Raw genomic sequence first — 24,554 nt, 5'->3', positions numbered from 1 at the left:
ATGGCTCACAACAGACAAACAAGTAAACAAGTATAACAAAAGCGTGCTGAATAAATAATGAATAAATAACACAACAATAAATAAATAAATAAATAAATAAATAAATAAATAAATAGGAGGAGCAGAAAAAAAAGGAGCAAGTGCGCGTACAGCAGACATTCCCGAAAATAGCGCAACAGTGCCGCACGCTACGCAGAAGGGGGTAGCGAGTTCAGGGCCCTAACAGCCTGGAGAAAGAAGCTGTTGGCGAGTCTGGTGGTGCGGGAGCGCAGGCTCCTGTACCTCTTCCCAGAGGGCAGAAGGTCAAACAAAGAGTGAGCCGGGTGACTCACATCTCTGGCAATCGAGGTTGCCTTGCGGGCGACATGGGAGGTGTAAATGTCCTTCAGGGAGGGTAGCGAAGCACCAATAATCTTACCAGCCGTATTCACTATGCGCTGCAGGGCCTTCAAGTTCTGTTCAGTGCAGTTACCACCCCAGACAGCGATGCAACTGGTGAGGACGCTCTCAATGGTGCCACGGTAAAATGTAGACAGGACTGCCTGAGGAGCACATGCACGCCTGAGCTTCCGCAGGAAGTACAAGCGGCGCTGAGCTTTCTTTGCCAGTGACGAGGTGTTTTCGGACCAGGAGAGGTCCTCACTGATGTGCACCCCCAGGAACTTGGTGCAGCTCACCCTCTCCACCACAGCACCGTCGATGATCAGCGGCAGGTGTGTTGTGTGACCCTTCCGGAAGTCAACAATCATTTCCTTGGTCTTATTGACGTTCAGCAGGAGGTTGTTGTCCCTGCACCACGTGGTCAGAAGGTCAACTTCCGACCTGTACCGAGTCTCGTCGCCCTTCGTGATGAGACCCACCAGAGTCGTGTCGTCAGCAAACTTCACTATGCGGTTGTCGCTGTAGGTCGCAGTGCAGTCATGCGTCAGCAGGGTGAAGAGCAATGGACTGAGCACGCAGCCCTGGGGGGCTCCCGTGCTCAGCGTGATGCTGGCGGAGATTTTGTCGCCAACACGCACCACCTGAGGCCTCTGACAGAGGAAGTCCAGTATCCAGTTGCAGAGGGAGGTACTGAGGCCCAGCTCGTCGAGTTTGCAGATGAGTCGCTGCGGCACAATGGTGTTGAAGGCAGAGCTGAAGTCCACAAACAGCAACCTCACATATGAGTCCTTTCTCTCCAGGTGGGTGAGGGCCGAGTGGAGGGCAGAGCAGATGGCATCCTCAGAGGACCGCTTGGCACGGTACGCAAACTGGAAAGGGTCAATGGTGGGGGGGAGAACGGACTTGATGTGCTCCATGACCAGCCGCTCAAAGCACTTCATGATGATGGGCGTCAGTGCCACAGGGCGGTAGTCATTGAAGCAGGACGGTGCAGGTTTCTTTGGCACAGGAACGATGGTGGCAGCCTTGAAACACGAGGGGACGATGGCCTGCTGCAGGGAAACGTTAAAGATGTCCGTGAAGACACCCGACAGCTCCCCAGCACAGTCCTTCAGCGCTCGACCCGGGATGTTGTCAGGGCCCGCCGCCTACGGGTGTCAATAGCGGCAAGCGCCCTCCTCACACCGTCGGCAGAGAGGCGCAGGGGCTGCTCGTGTGGGGGGGGAGTGGACTTCAGTGGGCAAGTGCTGTTCTGGGCGTCGAAGCGAGCAAAGAAGCGGTTCAGATCGTTCAGCAGACGGACGTCGCCCTCACAGCTCCTCGGCGCGGGCTTGTAGTCCGTGATGGTCTGAATGCCCCGCCAAAGGCTACGTGCGTCCTTGCTGTCCTTGAAGTGGGTGGAGACCTTGCACGAGAACGCCTTCTTCGCTTCTTTGATGCCTCGGGACAGGTCGGCCCTCGCTGTCCTCAAGCCAGCCTCATCCCCCGCTCTGAAAGCCTTGTCCCTGGCCCTCAACAGTCTGAGGACAGCCCCCGTCAGCCACGGCTTCCAGTTCGCGCGAGTGACGATGGATTTTGAGCAAGTCACATCATCGATGCACTTTGTGATGTAAGAGGTAACAGAGTCAGTATACTCCTCTATGTCCGTCCAATCGTTGTAGGTGGCTGCCTGCTTAAATAAGTCCCAGTCAGTGGTGTCGAAGCAGTCACGAAGTGCATCGGAGGCACCCTCAGGCCACACTCGAACCTGCCTCCGAACCGGCCTGGATGCCTTTACCAATTGTCTGTATGCGGGCAAAAGCAAAACGGTGAGATGGTCAGAAAGCCCCAGATGGGGGAGGGGGGTGGCTTTGAAAGCTCCCTTTTGCGCCGAGTAGACTAGGTCCAGGAAGCTGTCTCCACGTGTCGGAAAGGGAACATGCTGGTGAAGCCTCGGGAAAACAGACTTCAGGTTGGCATGATTGAAGTCTCCAGCGAAGATGGTGAAACCGTCAGGGTGCGCTGTTTGCTGTTCACTGACAGCCTGGTACAGTTCACCAAGGGCCGCGATCCTGTCTCCTTCGATGTTGGAAGGCGGGATGTATACCGCGACTAGCAGAATCGCGGTAAATTCCCTCGGCAGATAAAAAGGACGGCACTTAATGATCACAAACTCCACAAGCGGCGAGCAGTGCTTACATACCACCACAGAGTCCCGGCACCATTCTTCTCGAATGTAGACGCATATTCCACCTCCACGCGACTTTCCCCCTCGTACAATGGCACGGTCCGCCCGATAGCACGCTAGCCGCTCCAGATGCACTGCAGAGTCCGGAATGTTGTCACTCAACCAGGTCTCGGTGAACACGAGCACACAGCAGTTCCGCACCGTCCGGTTCGTAGACCTCAGCAGGCGAACGTAATCCATTTTGTTGTCCAGCGATCGAACATTCGCCAGAAGAATGGAGGGCACCGCCGGTCGCGCTGGGTTGGCCGCCAGCCTGGCCCGGACGCCTCCGCGCTTGCCCCTCTTTTGCCTCCTCGCACACCGTTTCCGACGGCTCCCAACCGGGGGAGGAATAGCGGGTGAGGTCGGCGACGTTTCAGGACGTAGCAGTCCGAGCGCCTTTAATGTCGACGCTTCAAAGTCCAGAACGCCGCAAAACCCACTTCTGCCGATGTCAAGCAGAACCTGCCTGCTGTACTTGTAGCACGGACGAGACGAACACACAAGACTGTCGGACGAACACTCATAAGACGAACAAATCACCGTACTGACGGGACAGAGAGTGGCCGCTGCGTGTGCACGCGCCGCCATCTTGAAAAGGTCTTGCCCAAGGATATGACACATGCTAAAGTGATTAATGATCTTCTTGCTATGGACTCTGTCAGCTCATCAATATTATTATGCACCTCAACGTGTGCTTCCTGAGCCTGGCCCTACCCATCAAGATAGCAGCACGGCTTAGCTCAACTCAGCTGTCCTCCCTACCTAGCCGCCGCCGTGGCTCCGACCTTCCGCAACCCACCGGGGTTTTCCGGCCAGCTCTGCTACCTGTGTTGAATGCAGGCAACCACCTGGGCAATGTCTGCAGTGGCTCATTGGGTTTTCTGGCCAGCTCTGCTTCCTGCGTTGGACGCAGGTGACTATTTGGCCGATGTCTGCAGTACCTCATTCGGGTTTTCGGTCAGCTCTGCTACCTATGTTGGCTGACCTATTCTGGTGTACTGTACCCACCATCTTAAAACTGTGCCCTCAGTGAAAGATCCACCCTTACCTCTTGTCCTCATCGGAACCAGGATGTGGCCGACCTCTCCCATACCTGCCCCGTGGTACAGACGCTCCATCTGCATCTACCCCGCCTGAGTGCCCCGGGCTCTGCACTCACATACGCCTGTGTTTGTGAGACTCGACACACACAGTGCACTGGGATGCACTGTTGTCTGCACATTGCTCGCCAAACTGTATCTGCGCCTCTGCGCCAGTTCATGGATTTTTTGTGGGAGTTTAAATATATTTTTTTGTGGGTTTTGAGTGTCCTTCTGGGTTTTCAGGGAGGGAGGGGCTGTGAGGCGGACATCAGGACCAGGCCCCCCACCCAGCAGGCCTACAGTTAGGGGTGAGGTGATTTCGTGCTCTCTGCCTCTTTGATGAATTGTCTCTAGCCACAGTTGTTGGCAGACAGTCATGGAATCAAGACATTTTCCTCCCTTCTGCCAGGGCTGGACTGGGAGATTTTTTAGGCCAGGAGTCAGTTATGTAACCAGGCCACCTTGGCTTTGCCCACACGTGCATGTTCACACCCACACTTAAATGCATGGGCACAAGCAAGACGAATTTGTGCGCACACACATGCACACACAATAGTATGTTTTTGGCTGTTTCAAAACAAATATACACTGCAATATAAGCATAAGAGTCACAACAACACTCACCCTGGACATTTTTAGTCCTGGACATTTCCAAGACTCAGTTGTGGAAGGGTTCACCCACCAAATATTTGGTAGCAAAATATGAAATGCACTGTCATTGTCAGTGTATTTCATATTTTTGCTTCAAAATACACTGTCATTATTGGGGTCAAGTTAGGAACGTTCTCGTCGTGACCCTGTTAATCCGTAAGGAGACCAATCCTAACATTACACGCCAATACAGTCCAACCAATTGCGACCTTGTGGGTGGTAAAAGCATAAACCCTCGGCCCACAGATAACATCAGTAACTCAGCCAACCACCTCCCCTCGCATCTCGGACTTCACTGATAACATGAATATAATTAGTTTAAATATTGAAGGCTTTATCAATAATAAAGCAAAGCTCCTTTCAGATCTTCAGCCAGATGTCTTGTGTCTGCAAGAAACACATAGGGTGAACAATAAGCCCTCTTTACCAGGAATGTATTTCGCTATTGACATCGCTAGCCAAACATATGGAAGTGCCATATTTGTTGGGGACAAATCATCAGTTTTGAGCACAGAAAGAATTGAAGCTGGCCCCATTGAAATAATCAAATTAGAGACAAAACACCTGACCATCATCTCTGTTTATCTTCCCCCAAATGAATCATTTGAGTGGCCTCCCACCTTAGACCTCCAAGGGAAAATGCATCTTATCATTGGAGACTTTAACAGCCACAGCCCAAACTGGGGCTATGAAGATGAAGATGCAAATGGGGAGAAGGTAATTTCATGGACTCTCAACAATAACCTTGAGCTATTATATGACCCAAAAGACCCTCCCACCTTCATCAGTGCAGGATTGAGAAAGGGGTACAACTCAGACCTAGCTTTTGTTACCTAAACAAATCCCAATATTCTTACAAGATCAGTTTTACAACCTATACCAAGGTCCCAACACCGACCTGTACAAATCACATTCCTCCCAGTTGTAAGCCCTACACAATTAAAACATCTCCCCAGGTTCAATTTAAAAAAAGCAAAATAGACTGGTTATGCCCCTCCGTGAGTCGTCACCTTATCGTGGTGGAGGGGTTTGCGTGCCCCTATGATCCTAGGAGCCATGTTGTCTGGGGCTTCATGCCCCTGGTAGGGTCACCCATGGCAAACGGGTCCTAGGTGAGGGGCCAGACAAAGCACGGCTCACAAGCCCCTTATGATGAATAACATAAATAGATTGCGTTTTCCCTCGCCCGGACGCGGGTCACCGGGGCCCCCCTCTGGAGCCAGGCCTGGAGGCGGGGCTCGAAGGCGAGCGTCTGGTGGCCGGGCCTTCACCTATGGAGCCCGGCCGGGCACAGCCCGAAAAGGAAACGTGGGTCCCCCTTCCCATGGGCTCACCACCTGTGGGAGGGGCCAAAGGGGTCGGGTGCAATGTAAGCTGGGCGGCGGCCAAAGGCAAGGACCTTAGCGGGCTGATCCCCGGCTGCAGAAGCTGGCTCTTGGGACATGGAATGTCATCTCTCTGGCTGGAAAGGAGCCCGAGCTGGTGTGCAAGGCAGAAAAGTTCCGACTAGACATAGTCAGATTTGCCTCCACGCACAGTTTGGGTTCCGGTACAAGCCCTCTCGAGAGGGGCTGGACTCTCTTCCACTCTGGAGTTGCCCACGGTGAGAGGCGTCGAGCAGGTGTGGGTATACTTATTGACCCCCGGCTGGGCGCCTGCACATTGGGGTTCACCCCAGTGAACGAGAGAGTAGCCTCCCTCCGCCTTCGGGTGGGGGGACGGGTCCTGACTGTTGTTTGTGTCTATGCACCAAACGGCAGCTCAGAGTACCCACCCTTCTTGGGGTCCCTGGAGGAAGTGCTGGAGAGCGCTCCTCCTGGGGACTCCATCATTCTACTGGGTGACTTCAATGCTCACGTGGGCAATGACAGTGAGACCTGGAAGGGCGTGATTGGGAGGAACGGCCCCCCCGATCTGAACCCGAGCAGTGTTCTATTGTTGGACTTCTGTGCTCGACACAGATTTTCTACCATGTTCAAACATAAGGGTGTCCATGTGTGCACTTGGCACCAGGACACCCTAGGCCGCAGTTCGATGATTGACTTTGTAGTTGTGTCATCGGATTTGCGGCCGCATGTTTTGGACACTCGGGCAAAGAGAGGGGCGGAGCTGTCATCTGATCACCACCTGGTGGTGGGTTAGCTCCGATGGTGGGGGAAGATGCCAGTCCGACCTGGCAGACCCAAACGCTCTGTGAGGGTCTGCTGGGAACGTCTGGCAGAATCCCCTGTCAGGAAGAGCTTCAACTCCCACCTCCGGCAGAGCTTTTCCCACGTCCCGGGGGAGGCGGGGGACATTGAGTCCGAGTGGACCATGTTCCGCGCCTCCATTGTTGAGGCGGCCAACCGGAGCTGTGGCCGTAAGGTCGTTGGTGCCTGTCGTGGCGGCAATCCCCGAACCCGCTGGTGGACACCGGCGGTACGGGATACCGTCAAGCTGAAGAAGGAATCCTATCGGCCCGTTTTGGCCTGCGGGACTCCGGAGGCAGCTGACATGAGTGAGGGGAGGATGGAGCGCGAGATCGACAGGCGGATCGGTGCAGCATCGGTAGTAATGCGGACTCTGTACCGGTCTGTCGTGGTGAAGAGAGAGCTGAGCCAAAAGGCAAAGCTCTCGATTTACCGGTCGATTTACGCTCCTACCCTCACCTATGGTCACGAACTATGGGTCGTGACCGAAAGAACAAGATCCCGGATACAAGCGGCCGAAATGAGTTTTCTCCGCAGGATGTCAGGGCTCTCCCTTAGAGATAGGGTGAGAAGCTCGGTCATCTGGGAGAGACTCGGAGTAGAGTCACAACTCCTCCACGTTGAGAGGAGCCAGATGAGGTGGCTCGGGCATCTCATCAGGATGCCTCCTGGACGCCTCCCTGGGGAGGTGTTCTGGGCATGTCCTACCGGTAGGAGACCCCGGGGACGACCCAGGACGTGCTGGAGAGACTATGTCTCTTAGCTGGCCTGGGAAAGCCTTGGGATCCCCCGGGATGAGCTGGATGAAGTGTCTGGGAAGAGGGAAGTCTGGGAGTCCCTCCTGAAGCTGCTGCCCCTGCGACCCGACCCCGGATAAGCGGAAGAAGATGAATGGATGGATGGATGGATGGATGGATGGATGGATGGATGGATGGATGGATGGATGGATGGATGGATGGATGGATGGATGGACAGGTTATGAGGAATTTATTGAACAGCATATTGATTATTGATATATATACGTATTATATATATATATATATATATAATATATATATATATAGATGATATTGATATATGATTTATTGTGTTATTTGTTTATTTATTATTTATTCATCACTCTTATTTATTCATTGTTTGTGCCATCTTGTTTTATTTTCTTGTCTTGTTTACTTGTATGTACATTGTGAACTATGTCTTGTCACCGTGGGATAGTGGGAACGTAATTTGGATCTCTTTGTGTGTCTTGGCATGTGAAGAAATTGACAATAAAGCAGACTTTGACTTTGACTTTTGACTTTGATGCCATACCACCCGAGCCTGATCATTACGATAAATTTGTTCAACTAGTATGGAGGTCAGCTCAAAGAAAAATGCCTAGAGGCTGCAGAAAGGAGTACATTCAAGGAATGACTGGCCAAATTAAAGAACTCTATCCATCCATCCATCTTCTTCCGCTTATCCAGGGTCGGGTCGCGGGGGCAGCAGCTTTAGGAGGGACTCCCAGACTTCCCTCTCCCCAGCAACTTCATCCAGCTCATCCCGGGAGATCCTAAGGCATTCCCAGGCCAGCTGAGAGACATAGTCACTCCAGCATGTCCTGGGTCATCCACGGGGTCTCCTACCGGCGGAACATGCCCGGAACACCTCCCCAGGGAGGCGCCCAGGAGGCATCCTAATAGGATGCCCAAGCCACCTCATCTGGCTCCTCTCAACGTGGAGGAGCAGCGGCTCTACTCCGAGTCTCTCCCGGATGACCGTGCTTCTCACCTTATCTCTAAGGGAGAGCCCGGACACCTTGCGGAGGAAACCATTTCGGCTGCTTGTATCCGGGATCTCGTTCTTTCGGTCATGACCCATAGCTCGTGACCATAGGTGAGGGTAGGACCGTAAATTGACCGGTAAATTGAGAGCTTTGCTACGCCACTTGCACTACTCCAGTTGTACTTTTGCGCTATTATACTGACTGTCTGCTGTATGCACAATTGCACCATTTCAACCAAGTTGCTATAATTTATTTATTGTATGTGCCTTCTTATTTTTACTTTTTGTATTGTTTACTTGAATGTTTTGTTTGTCTGTGGACCAATTGGGTGTAACATGTCTTGTCTCCACCGTGGGATAGTAGGAAACGCAATTTTGATCTCTTTGTATGTCTTGACATGTGAAGAAATTGACAATAAAGCAGACTTTGACTTTGACTTTAAAAAAAGCAGAGACACAATGCTGAGGTCCTCAAACCGGACACCCTCAACGCCTCGGCTGCGCCTAGAAATTCTGTCCATAAAAGTTATGAACAGAATTGGTGACAAAGGGCAGCCTTTGCGGAATTCAACCCTCACTGGGAACGAATCCGACTTACTGCCGGAAATGCGGACAAAACTCTGGCATTGATGATACAGGGACCGAACCGCTCTTATCAGTTGGTTCGGCATCCCATACTCTCGAAGCACCCTCCACAGAATTTCCCGAGGGACACGGTTGAACGCTTTCACCAAGTCCACAAAACACATGTCGATCCTGCCGAGGGTATAGAGCTGGTCCACTGTTACATGGCCAGGACGAAAGCCACACTGCTCCTCCTAAATCTGAGGTTCAACCTCCTGATGGACCCTCCTCTCCAACACCCCTGAATAGACCTTACCAGGGAGGCTGAGGAGTGTGATTCCCCTGTAATTGGAACACACCCCCTTCTTAAAGAGGAGAACCACCACCTCAGTCTGCCAATTCAGAGGCACCGTCCCCGATGTCCACGCAATGTTGTAGAGGCGTGTCAGGCATGAGAGCCCCACAACATCCAGAGCCTTTAAAAACTCCGGGCGGATCTCATCCACCCCTGGGGCCTTGCCTCCGAGGAGTTTTTTAACTACCTCAGTGACTTCGACCCCAGTCACGACCAACCAGTTAAAACCAAAGAAGGCTGCAGAAATAGATGGGATCCTAAATGAGTTCCTCAAATACCTGGGACCCAAGGCAAGACAATGGCTACCGTCCCTCTTCACCTCATGTCTAAGAACAAAGAAGGTCCTAAAAAAGTGGAGAAAAGCCAAGGTAGCTGCTCTTCTAAAGCCTAATAAAGATCCAAACAACCCAAAGAGCTATAGGCCAATATCACTACTATGTACCTTGTATAAACTCTATGAGAGACATATACTAAACAGAATATCCGACACGGTTGACAACTCCCTCATACTAGACCAAGCTGGGTTCAGGCCAGGACGATCTTGCTGCGGTCAAGTCCTTAATTTAACTCAGTACATAGAGGATGGGTTTGAACAGCAACAAGTCATTGGGGCAGTGTTTGTAGACCTAACAGCAGCATATGATACCGTCAATCACAGAGGTATACTTCTGAAAGTGTCCAAAATGCTGAAAAATAGGACTATAGTAGAAGTAATTAGAATTCTCATAGAAAACTGCAAATTCTATGTTGTGATGAATGGCGTCAAAAGCAGATGGCGGATGCAGAAGAATGGCCTACTACAGGGTTCAGTCCTGGCACCCCTGCTATTCATCATATAGTACACCAATTACCAACCTTCTCCAGCAAATATGTGCAGATTCATTTATGCGGACGACCTATGTCTGGACAAACAAGCTCGTACCTTCCAAGAGGTTGAGACACAATTAATAGCAGCCCTTGAGGAGATGAAAAATTACTATGACAAATGGTCTCTAAATCCAAGTGTGTGATTTTCATCTGAGGAATAGAGAGGCCAATTGCAAGCTCGAGATCCTTTGGTGTGGCGGGGAACTAGAACATCGTCAGTTCCCAGTTTATCTAGGGGTCACACTGCACAGATCATTATCATTTGCCACCCACATGCGAAAACTGAAGGGGAACGTTGGCTCCCGCAACTCCTTACTCAAAAAACTAGCAGGGACCAAATGGCGAGCCAACGCTCAAGCGCTTAGAACAGGGGTGGGCAAACTTTTTGACTTGCGGGCCGAAATGGGTTCTAAATTTTGATCGGGGGGCCGAACCAGGAGCAGATGGATGTAGTGTTTGTGTGAAGTACCGTATTTGCCGGTGTATTGGTCAACCTTTTTCGATCCAAAATCGACCGAAAAAAATCGACCTCGACTTATACACCGAGTCATAAAATTTAACTTCGTATTCATCGCTTCAAATGTGATGGTAACCAAGGCCGTTTCGCATGCATCTCATTGTGCGTTGCACTTAGAAAATTTGAACCGGGCGGCGTGCGCAAGTGCGCGGCCCGCTGGAAGTCGAATGAGGCTCCGCGATCTCCTCCGCGGTGCTTATAAACAGCCGATCCGCTCGGCGGGGGCTATTTTCGGCCACTTGGCGCGTGCGCACGGCCTCCCGGATGTGCCGGGCGGGTGCGCGAGCTCGCCGGCCGCTGGAAGTCGAATGAGGCTCCGCGATCTCCTCCGCGGTGCTTATAAACAGCCGATCCGCTCGGCGGGGGATATTTTCGGCCACTTGGCGCGTGCGCACGGCCTCCCGGATATGCCGGGCGGGTGCGCGAGCTCGCCGGCCGCTGGAAGTCGAATGAGGCTCCGCGATCTCCTCCGCGGTGCTTATAAACAGCCGATCCGCTCGGCGGGGGCTATTTTCGGCCACTTGGCGCGTGCGCACGGCCTCTCGGATGTGCCGGGCGGGTGCGCGAGCTCGCCGGCCGCTGGAAGTCGAATGAGGCTCCGCGATCTCCTCCGCGGTGCTTATAAACAGCCAATCCGCTCGGGGGGGGGCTATTTTCGGCCACTTGGCGCGTGCGCACGGCCTCCCGGATGTGCCGGGCGGGTGCACGAGCTCGCCGGCCGCTGGAAGTCGAATGAGGCTCCGCGATCTCCTCCGCGGTGGTTATAAAGTGCCGATCCGCTCGGCTTGGAGCTATTTCCGGCCTCCCGTTGGTGCCGGGCGGCGTGCGCGAGCTCGCCGGCCGCTGGAAGTCGAATGAGGCTCTGCGATCTCCTCCGCGGTGCTTATAAACAGCCGCATGCACACGGCCTCCCGGAATTTGAACACATTTCGTCAATAAATTTCGCATATTGAATTTTGAAGTTTAATATAATGCAACAATTGAGCTCGACTTATACAAAGGATATATCATAAAATCGTAAATTTCCGTCGAATTTTAGGGGGTCGACTTATACACCGAGTCGACCTATACACCGGCAAATACGGTAATATAAACGACCTGTAAAGGTCATTGCATAAAAGGTTTTGGCCTTTAGTAGGTAGTAAAGCATGGATATTCAAAAAAAGTTTTTTGAAAACAAATGCATTTATTAACAGCATTAAAAAAAAAATCCCTAAAAAACTGCTATCAGTGATTCTCATAAAATACGACACTGTTATTATGAATAACAGTCTCCATCACTTCAGTGCCTGCAGGTCAGATTAATGAAAGATGTTTATCTTATGAGATCACATCAAACGGCAAACATTCTGACCAAATATATCATCTTGAAGAATCGGTGAAAGCATACATCCAAATAAAGTAATCAAAACGGCAACACGGTGAGGGGTATCTGAAAATGAGAGCAGAGTTTTAACTCACAAACACCTGGTAACAGAGGTGTGCACTGAGCTTTCTGACACGGCTTCCGGTAATAAATGCGCAGGCGAGTGGTTCCCCATCTACTGGGGAAACACAGTCATTGCAGGCAAAATGACAGATTTTTTTTTTTTTTTAATAATACAATTTATTTAGAGTTGGCGGGCCGGATTAAACGGTCCCGTGGGCCGGATGTGGCCCGCGGGCCGTAGTTTGCCCATACCTGGCTTAGAACATCTGCCCTAGCCTTGTGCTATGCACCAGCAGAGTACAGTGCAATTGTGTGGATTAGATCATCACATGCAAAGAAAATAGACCTATCCATTGCTCTTCACCCTGCTGACGCATGACTGCACTGCGACCTACAGCGACAACCGCATAGTGAAGTTTGCTGACGACACAACTCTGGTGGGTCTCATCATGAAGGGCGACGAGACTCAGTACAGGTCGGAAGTTGACCTTCTGACCACGTGGTGCAGGGACAACAACCTCCTGCTGAACGTAAACAAGACCAAGGAAATTGTTGTTGACTTCCGGAAGGGTCACACAAAACACCTGCCGCTGATCATCGACGGTGCTGTGGTGGAGAGGGTGACCTGCACCAAGTTCCTGGGGGTGCACATCAGTGAGGACCTCTCCTGGTCCGCAAACACCTCGTCACTGGCAAAGAAAGCTCAGCGCCGCCTGTACTTCCTGCATGTGCTCCTCAGGCAGTCCTGTCTACATTCTACCGTGGCACCATTGAGAGCGTCCTCACCAGTTGCATCGCTGTCTGGGGTGGTAACTGCACTGAACAGAACTTGCAGCGCATAGTGAATACGGCTGGTAAGATTATTGGTGCTTCGCTCCCCACCCTGAAGGACATTTACACCTCCCATCTCGCCCGCAAGGCAACCTCAATTGCGAGAGATGTGAGTCACCCGGCTCACTCTTTGTTTGACCTTCTGCCCTCTGGGACGAGGTACAGGAGCCTGCGCTCCCGCACCACCAGACTCGCCAACAGCTTCTTTCTCCAGGCTGTTAGGACCCTGAACTCGCTACCCCCTTCTGCGTAGCGTGCGGCACTGTTGCGCTATTTTCTGGAATGTCTGCTGTACGCTCACTTGCTCCTTTTTGCTCCTCTTATTTATTTATTTGTTGTGTTATTTATTCATTATTTATTCAGCACGCTGTTGTTTGCTTGTTTACTTGTTTACTTGATTGTAGGTTGTGGGCCATGTCTTGTCACCGTGGGATGGGGGGAACGAAATTTCGGTTTCTTTGTGTGTCTTTGGCATGTGGAGAAATTGACAATAAAGCTGACTTTGACTATTACTTAACAAAGCTTACAGGAACACTATGGCTGACTCCAATGAATACCCTATATAAGCTTGCTGGTATTGCCCCTCCAAACATCAGGCGGCAGACAACAGCTAAAATAGAAAAGCAGAAGCAAACCTCGGACCCAAGACACCAACACCATTGCATCCCAATGAGACAGTTCTGTGGAGACGGAAATCAAGAAAGAGTTTTGTTACTGATGAGGAACTTCCACCCCATACATCAGGACAAAAGTATAGAGTGGACCAATGGAAGGAATCTTTAAAAAGGAATACTCCCAACAGTGCTGTTCAAGACCCTACCGAAGAAATTGCTGATGGGGGACGTCTCCCGAGATGCAGCTGGTGTGCTCTTAATAGGGCAAGATCAGGAGTATGTAGGACAGGTGATAATATGGTCAGATGGGGTCTGGGGACGGATCAGTCATGTGAGTGTGGAGAAGGCACCCAGACCATCGAGCATATCTTCCGAGTGTGCCCCTTATCATGCAGCCTGAACAATGCTGACTTGCTCAATGTGAATCAGAACACCCTAGAATGGTTGGTTGTTTGGCGTGACAAGCTAAGATGATGACTGTCATTATCGTGTAAAAAAAAAAAGGTGTATAAACAATATGGCAAGTACAAGTCAATATTTCTGTTTTCATTTTTCAAACCAAATAATGATCAAATAAAATAATACCGTAGACAGGTCATAAAGACAGTCTCTATTTCTTTTTTAGACTGAAACAACAACTTCAACTTCTTTACACATTACAAAAATTAAGTGCTGGAAAAATAGGACCTAGCCCCCTGCTGACTCACTTGTAATTAAGTCTAAAACCCACAGTTTGTAAATGCTGCCTTAGAACAGTGGTCCCCAAACACCGGGCCGCTGACCAGTACTGGTCCGTGGGTCACTTGGCCGCCAACCCGCACAGATCGACGATCAATTAATTCAGGTCAAGACGCTCGTCCCGGTCACATGACATGTTTCCCCAGTCGAGCCCGCAAAGCTAGCAAAAATTAGTAAGAATTTACAGTCAAACCTCGGTTTTCGACCACAATCCGTTCCAGAAGGTGGTTCGAGAAGTGAATCGGTCGAATTTCGAATCTATTTTACCCATTACAAATAATGGAAAAAAAAATATCCGTTCCAAGACAAAAAAAAAAACCCCGCCTCTTTTAGCGTTTTTCCATTTGTGCATTTTTATCCGATCGCACAACTGTAGCGCACTGCCGAACGTGCAACCGTAGCGCGCCGCCGACCGCGCAACTGGACCACGCTGGTCACATTATTGTGACAGAGCCGTCGCTGAAATTTAGAAAATATTTTTAAAGTCCTGATGTACTTTCCAAAATTTAAGTGGACCTCAGTGCGCAGGGATCTTAATTTGGTCCGATCGCGCAACCGCAGCGCGCCGGGCGCTCACTGTCGCATTGCTTTAAGAGCGTCTTTGTGTTTTAGGATGGCTTTACTGCTCTCACTTGCTTTCTTTGGAGGCATGATTCGGGGTTAATACAATCCTCAAAGTAACGAAAATACAATAACGAACGGAGCATCCGGGCCGTGCAGTCGGGTTTTCTCGGGTCCTTTCGGCTCATCTCGCGAGGTTCGACCTCCGAATTTTGTTCGACAACCGAAGCAAAAAAATCTCATATTTTTCGTTGGAATTCCGATTTGTTCGAGAACCAGGACGTTCGAAAATCGAGGTTTGACTGTATTTTTAAAAATATAAATAAATTGGCAATTCTCTCCCAATTACATCCGTCGGTTCAGGTAAAGACGCTCGTCTCGGTCACGTGACATGTCACCTCAGCGAAGCAAGCTAAATTGAGCAATAAACAGAGATGTTTGGAAAGCTTCTTCGGAAAGGGAAAAAAAAACAATGAGGAGACGGAAGAAGAAGAGGCTACGACTTCTAAGAAAAGGAAAACTGCATTTAAAAGAAACTTTCTGGAGTCCTATTTAAAATATGGATTTATCGCCACAGGGGACTCTGACGCGCCAAGCCCACTCTGCATAATATGTGCCGACAGGCTAGCTAACGAGGCAATGAAGCCTTCAAAACTGCTTTGGCACATGGAGACCAAGCATCCTGCATTAAAAGACAAACCTTAACCACTTCGGGTGTCATTGTCTCCGATTACGCCTAGATGGGACCGGCTCATTTCTGAGAAACAAGCTCAGTGCTCCCACTAATTCAACGTAATGATGAGTTTTATTTTTATGTCGTTTATACTTGTTTTTATGCCAGTCGTATCATTTTATTTCAGCGTATTTATATATTTATTGTAAATGTATTATTTATTTATATAATGTATTATTTATTCATATAAAGGCCGGTCCGCGAAAATATTTCTGACACGTGACTGGTCCGTGGCCCAAAAAAAGGTTGGGGACCACTGCCTTAGAAGGTCAGGATGCGACCCATCAACGCACTGGATTCTGCCACCTTATCAATGGTAAGGTGGCTGTCAAGTGGCTGTCAAGTTTCATTAATATTTCCTTCTCTGTTGACATCAACAGAAAAGCCTCGAGGCGGTCCTGGCTCATCGAGGTTTGAAGTCTGTTCACAAATTTTAGTGTGGAGAAGGTCCTTTCACAGGCCACTTGTGTTACAGACAATGTTAGCAAGAACCTGCATGCTAGACCAATGACATGGTAGGCAGTGGTCCCTCTAATTTTTCAAGTGTCTGTGCAAACACACAATCTCCCTGTGCACACTGTGGACCACTGTGTGCAACACCAAAATAAATAAATAAATAAAATATTGTCAATGAAAACTTTAACTACCTCGTGGTCGGATTTTGTTTTGTGTGACACATCATTCCTTTTCTGTTGGTCTTTTGTGCTCTCCCGCAATAATGTACCGATCCCTTGTCCAATCTTCAGTCTTTTTAGAATTCCAACAGGTTTCAAATGACATTTCTGCTGAATGGGACGCTTGAGTCGTACTTCCGTCCGTTCGATATTTCTTCCTCCGTAAGGGGGGGGGGGGGGGGGGAAGCGCCTTTCTTTTTTTGTCCCTCTCCCTCTCTGCACTGCCTTTCCTCTTATTTTTACCACGTTTGAAGTCCATTATCCTCACTTGCACCGCTCGCTAGCCATACACACCACAGCAGCCGGCACCTGACATAGTACGTAACACAGCCCTTCCTCCACATGCGTTCTGTGTGGTTGATACGGACTGTGGGGGTGGGTGTTAATTGATATAAACCAATCATCTTTCCCTTCTCACATGCTCCTGGCCTGAGTGGCCTAAGTGGCTTGGCCTGTCTCTCTGATAGGCTCGCCACCGCACCGGCAGACTTAAAAAAGAAAAGAAGAAAAAAAAACAGAGGGACGCAGGCCAGCAGGCCAATCCTAGGCCGGTGCTTCGGGAATACTCCCGGTTCTCCCTATGGTCAGTCCGGGTGTGCTTCTGCCACAACACAAATAATAAATAACCCAATGGTGATTTACAAACTCAATTCATACGCTGTTGGATTTGTTCACGCTGTTGGATTTGTTCACGAATAAACCAGACCATATGAGCAAGGCAAAAAATAAATAAAACCACTTCAATAGACAAATGTGTTGTTGAAATATTTGTAATTGGATGGTTTGCTGGGGTGTCTTACTTGGATTTTGCTTACTTGTACCAACTAGATTGCCGATACAATAATGGATACTACCCTACCATTGTAGTGGCCACTAACCTGGTCCGGTCCTTGCCGCTTGTATGACTCTTTTAAGACTCAAGGCAATCAGACTTGCTGAAACTAGTGATGAGTGGCTAACTGCAATGTTATGTCACAGCAAGCATAATTTTCCTAGTTTCAGAGTTTGAGACTCGGATGCCACGCAAGGCACAAAGTTTCTCAATAGCAGCAAAGTTTCTCAATCTACATCTGCTAAAAGAAAAACTTCTGTTCAGTGTCTTTGTGCTGTCCAGTACAAAATGGCCTGCGGCCCGGTACTGGTCTGCAGTAATGGTTGGGCAATGGTTGGTTATGCTTTAGACAAAAAGACACACTTACCCTCTGATCTGACTTGGTTCTTGTCGTCTCATTGATGTGCTTTTGAGCCTGTTGTGCACCTGGACAACAGTGTTTACATTCCATCGAATTCTCTTCTTTTTCTCTTTGTTTTTGCAGCTTCATCTTGAGGATTTCTAATTCATCCTTCTCTTTCATGGTTTGTTCAAGTTTGTGATCAAGTTTGATCATTTTTTTAGCTTGACATTTGATGCTTTTGACTTTTCTTTTTGTGAATTCCTTAGTGATTTGTTTTCTCACCAAGTTCATCAGTTTTCTTGCTTTTTTTTCTTCAAGATATATCCTGTGTTTATTAGCATTGACTGTATTTATGTTGTTTGTTTTTTGTTGTTTTCTTATGTAGATCAACCTCTTCCATATGTCCTCTTCTTCCGTATGCGTTTGTGTGTTTACTGTATGTTTTAATATATCCTCCAGTTGTCGTTCACTGTTTCCTGGCACAAAGGATTCAAAAAACATACTTGTTTTTTCAAAAAATTCTTTGTCTTTCTTTTTTTTAGTACGTGTTTTTATTTGAGTCAAAATGTTCTCAGAATGCTTTACAATGACAGTCATTGTGTTAATGATGTGCTTTATTTCATTTTCAAGTTGTGAAACTTCTTTACCATTTCTTGTTATTGTTTGGTTTAGACATACCATGCTTTCCTGCATGTACTGCTTAGCCTGTTTTGCACCAGTGATTGTTTTCCAGTTATTAGTTATCAGACTGCAGTCACTTGTCGACCACTGCCTTATTTGGCTGGTAAGTTCATTGAGACTTTGCTTGTGTTCTTCTAATTTTGAAAAATGTATCAATTTTAAATTGTGTTGCTTAATTTTAATCTCAGTATGTTGTCTCCCCAGAATATGACTCTCTCTGTTAATGATGGTCAATGTTTCATGAAGAAGCATTTGTTCTTTCATGGCTAATTTTTTACTCATCTCAACTTTCAGAGTAAAATGTTTCATTTGTAGTTTCAAAGTTCTTACAAGGATGTTCAGGTCATGTTTTTCATCTTTCAGTCTTTCAATTTCTCTTTGTTGTTTACTTACAATTATTCTAAGGAATTCAAGTTCATCTTTGCCTCCTTGTGTTATTTGTGAAAGCTGCTCAGTTTTCCGCATTTCGTGACAAATTGACGACATCCCTCTATTCAGACTGCCAGTTTTTGTGGTCGTTGTGTCAGTATGTCTTTGTTTTTCTTGCTTTCTTCTTCATTTGCCCTGCAAATAAACAAACAAAAACACACACGTCCAGACACATTAACAGACAAGCATGTGCACGAGTACATGCACACACAAATACTCGCTATATCGCGGTTCAGTTATCGCGGTTTCAGTACATCGCGGATTTTTTCCAAAATAAAAAAAATCCAAAATTGTACCTTGTTATAAAAAAGTTGTTATAATAAGAGTTCTAAAAACATATTTACAGTATGTACACTTGTACCTTGTTATAAAATTGTTGTTATAAAAATAAAAAAATTCTAAAAACATTTACATTATCTATACTTTAGCTCCGTCTACATATGTTATACAAACACACACGCACAAACACACACGCACACACACACACACACACACCACACACACACACTTATTTATATTTATAGTATTTATACATTATTTTCTGTATGTTTTTATACTACTTATTAATACAGTATTTACATGTGTGAAACTATTATTTAATGTTCTAATGATAACATATGCACTTATATGGTCTAATCTACATTTATCGATACACAAAAAAATGTATGTATGTCAAAAATAAGAGGGTGACACTACTTTGAGTATTTTCACATATCGCGGGTAGTCTTGGAACCAATTATCCGTGATAAACAAGGGATTACTGTACATACACACAATTTTCATTTATACTTGCATGTTGGTACTGAGGATTTTTTTTTGAGGATCTGTATAGTTGACAAACCTGTTCAAAAGCCAGGTTTTGATCAACAATCACATTCAAATTTCTGTTATAGGGGCTGTAACATACCATTTATTTTAAGGGTACAGTGTGTCAACAGTTTTAATATTTCAATGTTCAGTCAGTTTGAAAACCCACAATCAATTTCAGTTACATGCAAAAAATGCAAAAAATATATATACATATACAGTGATCCCTCATTTTTCGCAGGAGATGCATTCCAGAACCAGCCACAAAAAAAAAGAAAATATGCAAAATAGAAATGGTATATAGATATATACATTATTTAGAAATGTAAACACCATAGTTGAAATTTCCAACACGTAGTGTTTCTTGTCGGCCGCTAGAGGGCATGGTGTGTTGTAAATTAATTAGAAGTATGGTTTACCTTGCAAAGCAATGCAAAGTGTCCACCTTCAGAATTACCGCATTATAGGAACCTCATGCATAGTGAAACCAAAGTGAGTCATGGTTGCGCATGAATGTTAAAGCGTTTTAAACCCTACCATCCATCCATCCATCCATCCATCCATCCATCCATCCATCCATCCATCCATCCATCCATCCATCCATCCATCTTCTTCCGCTTATCCGGGGTCGGGACACGGGGGCAGCTGTTAGGGTTGATAGATTAGTTTTGATCCTATGCTTATGTTGGAATGTAACCTGTAATATTTAAACTCGCTTGCCTTGTCTTAACAAAAGTAGTAGAACAAAGTGCTAAGATCTTTTGAACTGATTGACTAGCTGCAGAGGGAGCAATCAAAGTTGTTTTGTTCACACAACATCGTGAAAGACCCCCTGCTGTGCTTTGATCAGCAGGCCAGGGGCTTCGGCCCCATCCTGTCTACTCTGACCCCCACTCTCACCTCCGCTCTGTTTCTCTCAATAAAAATGCTCCTGCAGGAAGCCTGAGTCAGACTTTATTCGATCATCGCTGTACACACAGCGACGAATGGACTCTCCACCTGCAGGTGCTTAAAAGGACTTGTCTCCTGTTTGGTTCTTGCAAAATAAGTTGGAGTGTGCACAACTCTAACATTTTGGTGCCGAAACCTGGGATCCTCATACCCACCATCTGACCGGCGAAGGAGGACGTGCTGCATTGTCGACAAGCCAGCGTCCATTAGGAGGACCTGGAAAAGAAAGTCCTGGTAAGAGAATTCTTCGCTGGGCCAGCATCTTAGGTCTGCCTTCGTCTGACAGAGGTGGATTGACGGGATCCGGCGGAGCAACGAACCAGGGGACAAGTAAGTTAAAGCGCTAAAGATACGGCTTTGGTTTGTCGGAGCTATGAGATACGGCTTTGGTTTGTCCGAGCTATGAGAATACGGCTTTGGTTTGTCTGGACCATGAGATGAGATACAGCTTTGGTTTGTCCGAGCTATGAGAATACGGCTTTGGTTTGTCCGGGCCATGAGAATACGGCTTTGGTTTTTCCAAGCCATGAAACTGTTGGGATTTTAGTCCCAGTAGAAGGAACGGGCTAAGAAAAAACAGAGCTTCTTTTTCCTAATTGAAGAAGGGCGTAGATTCTTTTTTTTGTCCGTTTTTCTAAGCTGTTTGGAAGGGTTTTATACCCATCCTGAATAGGCCTAAAAATAAAAAGCGCTTGAGTTTGTGTGGTTGAGAGTGTGACTGGTAGGATAAATTGACTAAAAAGCAGTTCTAGCATTGATCCACGGCAATAACACAGGCTAGTAATTTGTTGAAAGGTCAATTTAAACCTGCATTGAGGATCCTCAAAGAAAAAAGAAAATATATATATATATTTTTTTTTTTAGACAAAAAATAAATAAAAAATTTGGAAAAGCTAAAAAACTACTACAATTAAGATGGGAAATAAAAACAGTAAATCTCTAGCTCTTGACGGAGATGAGAAGTACATGGCAAGAAGATTTCTTAATTGTATGTAAGTGGAAGAAAAAGTATGGTGTAGAAGGGAAGTTGAAAGTTGAAGTGTGGAAGATAGTGGTTGAAGTTTTGGAGGACAGTGTAGTTAGGATGGTAGGACTGGAAAAGAAAGAAAAAGAGAGAGAGTTGAATTGTGCTAGGATGTGGTTGAAAGAAGTGGATATTGCAAGTGTGACAACAATTTTGCAATGGGCCAGACATGCTCAGAAAGTGATCAAAAAAGGCAAAAGTTCTAATGTATTTCATCTAGACAATGATGATGATGATGATGATGACCTAAGTGAAGATACAACAGTCTTCTTCCAAGGGTCCCAAAGGGGCATAGGAAGAGTTAGATACCAACAAGGTCGCAAGCCACCATTCAAATCAAAACCCCCATCAGATTCAGACAACTGTTGGAACTGTGGGAGACGAGGACACTTTGCACGAGAGTGTCGTTTTGCAAAACAATACCAATCAAAGGGTGGAGGAAGGGGCAGAGGAAAAGCCAAATTTTCAGCATGACTAGATCCCCCCCCTTTGATCTCCTGTGCTCCCACAGAGGAAGAGATAGTGGATACCCATGCAGCATGGGACATTTTGAATGCATTAAAAGAAAAACCATATGTTACCTTAAAAATTGGAGGAAGTGAAGTAGAGTTTTTGTGTGATACCGAGGCTTGTAAAACAGTAATAAAATTATTAGAGCTCCTGTCCGTACAAGAAGTATGACAATGCTGTTTGTATGCCCAATGACAAATGACCAGAGATCAAATTGTGTCTGTACACTAAAGTTAAAATTTGCAAATCAAGTGGTAAATAAATACAACTTGCTTCTAAAAGATAAATAAAAAATTAGAATGTGCTGTCCTTGTGTGTGTGGGAGGGACCAGCTCATGATCGACCACAGGAAATGGCCAGCCTGTGACGAATCATTGGTGCTGGGAACTACCTTTCGCGCGCGAGAGCTGTGCATGTGTGTGCGTATATGTTAAACTGATGAACATTGGCTAAAGTTTTAGTATAAAGAAATTTGCTAGACTGTGGTCTATCCAATTTGCACCGCAGAACAGAAACAATTTGGAAAGATAAAAATATGAGAAAAAGAGAGAAAAACTGCGAGCAAAAACTGATCTACACTAGTGCATGTTAAGTGTCAAGCCCTCATGAGAAATTCGGAAAGAAAAAAACCGACAAAACATGCTTTCAGGAATTGGAAGAAGCAAAATTGTGAATTTAAGACATTGTAATGCTACATTTAATAGGAATAATTGATTGGTTGTGTTATAAGATTATACAAACTTCTATATGCGAGCTAAATCTGAGCAATTGAGTTCTTTGAATTTAAAAACAAAGAAAGATTCTGAACAATTTGTCAGCAGTTTTTTGTGTTGAATTTTTGTGGGATTGGTGGATTGTTCTATCAGGAACGTTGAGTTGACAATGGTATATGTATGTTGTGTGGTGAGCTTGGATGAATTGGGACCAATGTGATAGAAAGACTCCTTTTTGGAGACTGTGTGTGAGATGCAAATGAGCATTGATGAATGATTACCTGAATGAAAAGAAAATACAGGTTTAATGGTTGAAGTTGTTGGAGACTACTATGGAAAATTAGTAGAGCGACTTTGAAGAAAGTGTGATTTTGAGTAAGTTGAATGCTAAGAGGAAAAAAAATGTTGCTTTTGGATTGACAATTAACTAGAGAAAAAACTGGAGAACCAGTAACACATGCAGAAGATGTGTGAACTGGGAAATTGAGAAGCGTTTTGGAAAGAAAGTCAAATTAAATGATGATAGAATCATATGTAGGAAAGAACACATTCTCCCAAAAAATTTGTCAAGGTGTGAGGCATGGGCGTTGCCAAGCCTCAGAAGGAGGGAGGGAGTAGGACAGATAGTGAAAGATAGTAAAAATACAACACTTTATGACATATGGATTCTCTAATACATGTGGCGTCATACCATTAAATTCAAATTTTCTCAAGCTTTTCAAAGTTTTGCTGTAAACAATTGGAAGATTATTGAAAAATGACTAAAGAAGCTATGAGGAAGTGGTGTATGTGTTTGAAAGGGCACGCGCTTATGCGCTTCCCTGGCTAATCAACATTTGTTTGACTGATCAAAGGAACCATTTGCTACAGGATTTAACATCCATTCCCCTAGCCCAAATCCGACCAAGACCGGAGAGTCTCCTTTAAAACAGGAGGCAATAAATGGAATAGCCCCTGTCATAAATGGACTTTGGTTCGGAGGAATCATTAGGAAGAGCTAAAACTCTTCCTGCAAACACTCCTATCTGCCCATTTCAAAAAGGGCAATAAAATTGACTACAAGAGTTACAAAAGGCAGATGAAGAACAGTCCTTAGCAGATTACATGATCAGAACGCTTAGACTGACAAAGGTGTCAAATGCAAATTTACTGCCGCCTGATCTTTCCTCCTCACAGGTCGACAACCCCATCAAGCCAGGAGACTGGGTCTACATCAAAGTCATCAAAAGAAAGAACTGGGCGAGTCCACGGTGGGAGGGACCAGTCTAAGTGTTGCTGTCTACACCGACCACAATAAAGATTTCTCAACGGCCCAGCTGGATTCACCTCAGCCACTGCAAGTTGCAGAGAGTGCTGGACCCCTAATTCGGAGTGGTGCTTAAGGCTAACTACAAAGGGGCCTCATCGTTTAGGGTGGGGCGTCTCAATGTTGGTGAAGAATCCATCAATCCCCACTCCGCTAGGCGAGGGGATGTCCCGGTGTCTCTGCCATCCTAGTAGCAACGGGGCTCCATATGCCAGATGGATCCTCTGCTGCGTTGTGGTTGGAGCGTGCTATGGTCTATGGACTCATCTGAACAGACCAAGTGACAATGTTGACTGTGGAAAACGATGGTCACACGATGAGAACTTTGAGGACTGGTCATGGGACCCCAAAAACACATACAAAACCAACACTTGGTACCGGTACGTCAAGTTGACTGTGAGATCACACACACAGGAGGGTTGCTATGTGTGTTCCAAACTTCCTCCTTCCTCGACACAAGTTCACTTGGAGGCCAGAGCAATGAATGTCACTGAAGCAAAATGTATGGCATCCATGGGAGGAGTTGGACATCAACACCGTGCTGTCACAGTCAGTGTTGCCGACCCTTCCCGCCCTGGACTTGTGGAAGGAGGAAACTGGATGGGAGCTTTGAACATCACCGCTGAGTGTCAGGATAAGAGAGCCATTTCAGGTGGTGAGGGCTCTCCGACCAACGTGGCTGCACCATCAAACGGAACATACTTCATACAGAATGGCTGGTGGCTTTGTGGTCACAAGGATTATCCAATGCTGCCCGCCAACTGGACAGGAGTGTGTGCACCAGTGTGGGTGACAGACC

At 46.9% G+C, this 24,554-nt stretch overlaps 1 long non-coding RNA gene across 4 annotated transcripts in view; it reads right to left on the bottom strand.

Moving 5' to 3' along the window:
- LOC125978125 (uncharacterized) overlaps window positions 1–24,554 on the bottom strand; it is a 97,544-nt gene that overhangs the window by 52,526 nt on the left and 20,464 nt on the right. For 3 of the 4 annotated variants that reach the window (XR_011087814.1, XR_011087813.1, XR_011087815.1), the window contains exon 2: window positions 17,359–18,579. This is a non-coding gene — a long non-coding RNA (uncharacterized lncRNA). Of the gene's footprint in view, window positions 1–2,695; window positions 4,711–17,358; window positions 18,580–24,554 lie in introns of those variants that run through there. The other variant, XR_011087816.1, reaches the window with a different exon arrangement.

The sequence above is a fragment of the Syngnathus scovelli genome, chromosome 12 (assembly GCF_024217435.2).
Source record: "Syngnathus scovelli strain Florida chromosome 12, RoL_Ssco_1.2, whole genome shotgun sequence".
NCBI classification, from domain to species: domain Eukaryota; kingdom Metazoa; phylum Chordata; class Actinopteri; order Syngnathiformes; family Syngnathidae; genus Syngnathus; species Syngnathus scovelli.
The sequence above is the reverse complement of the archived record's forward strand: the minus strand, read 5'-3'. Positions and strand labels throughout refer to the sequence as shown.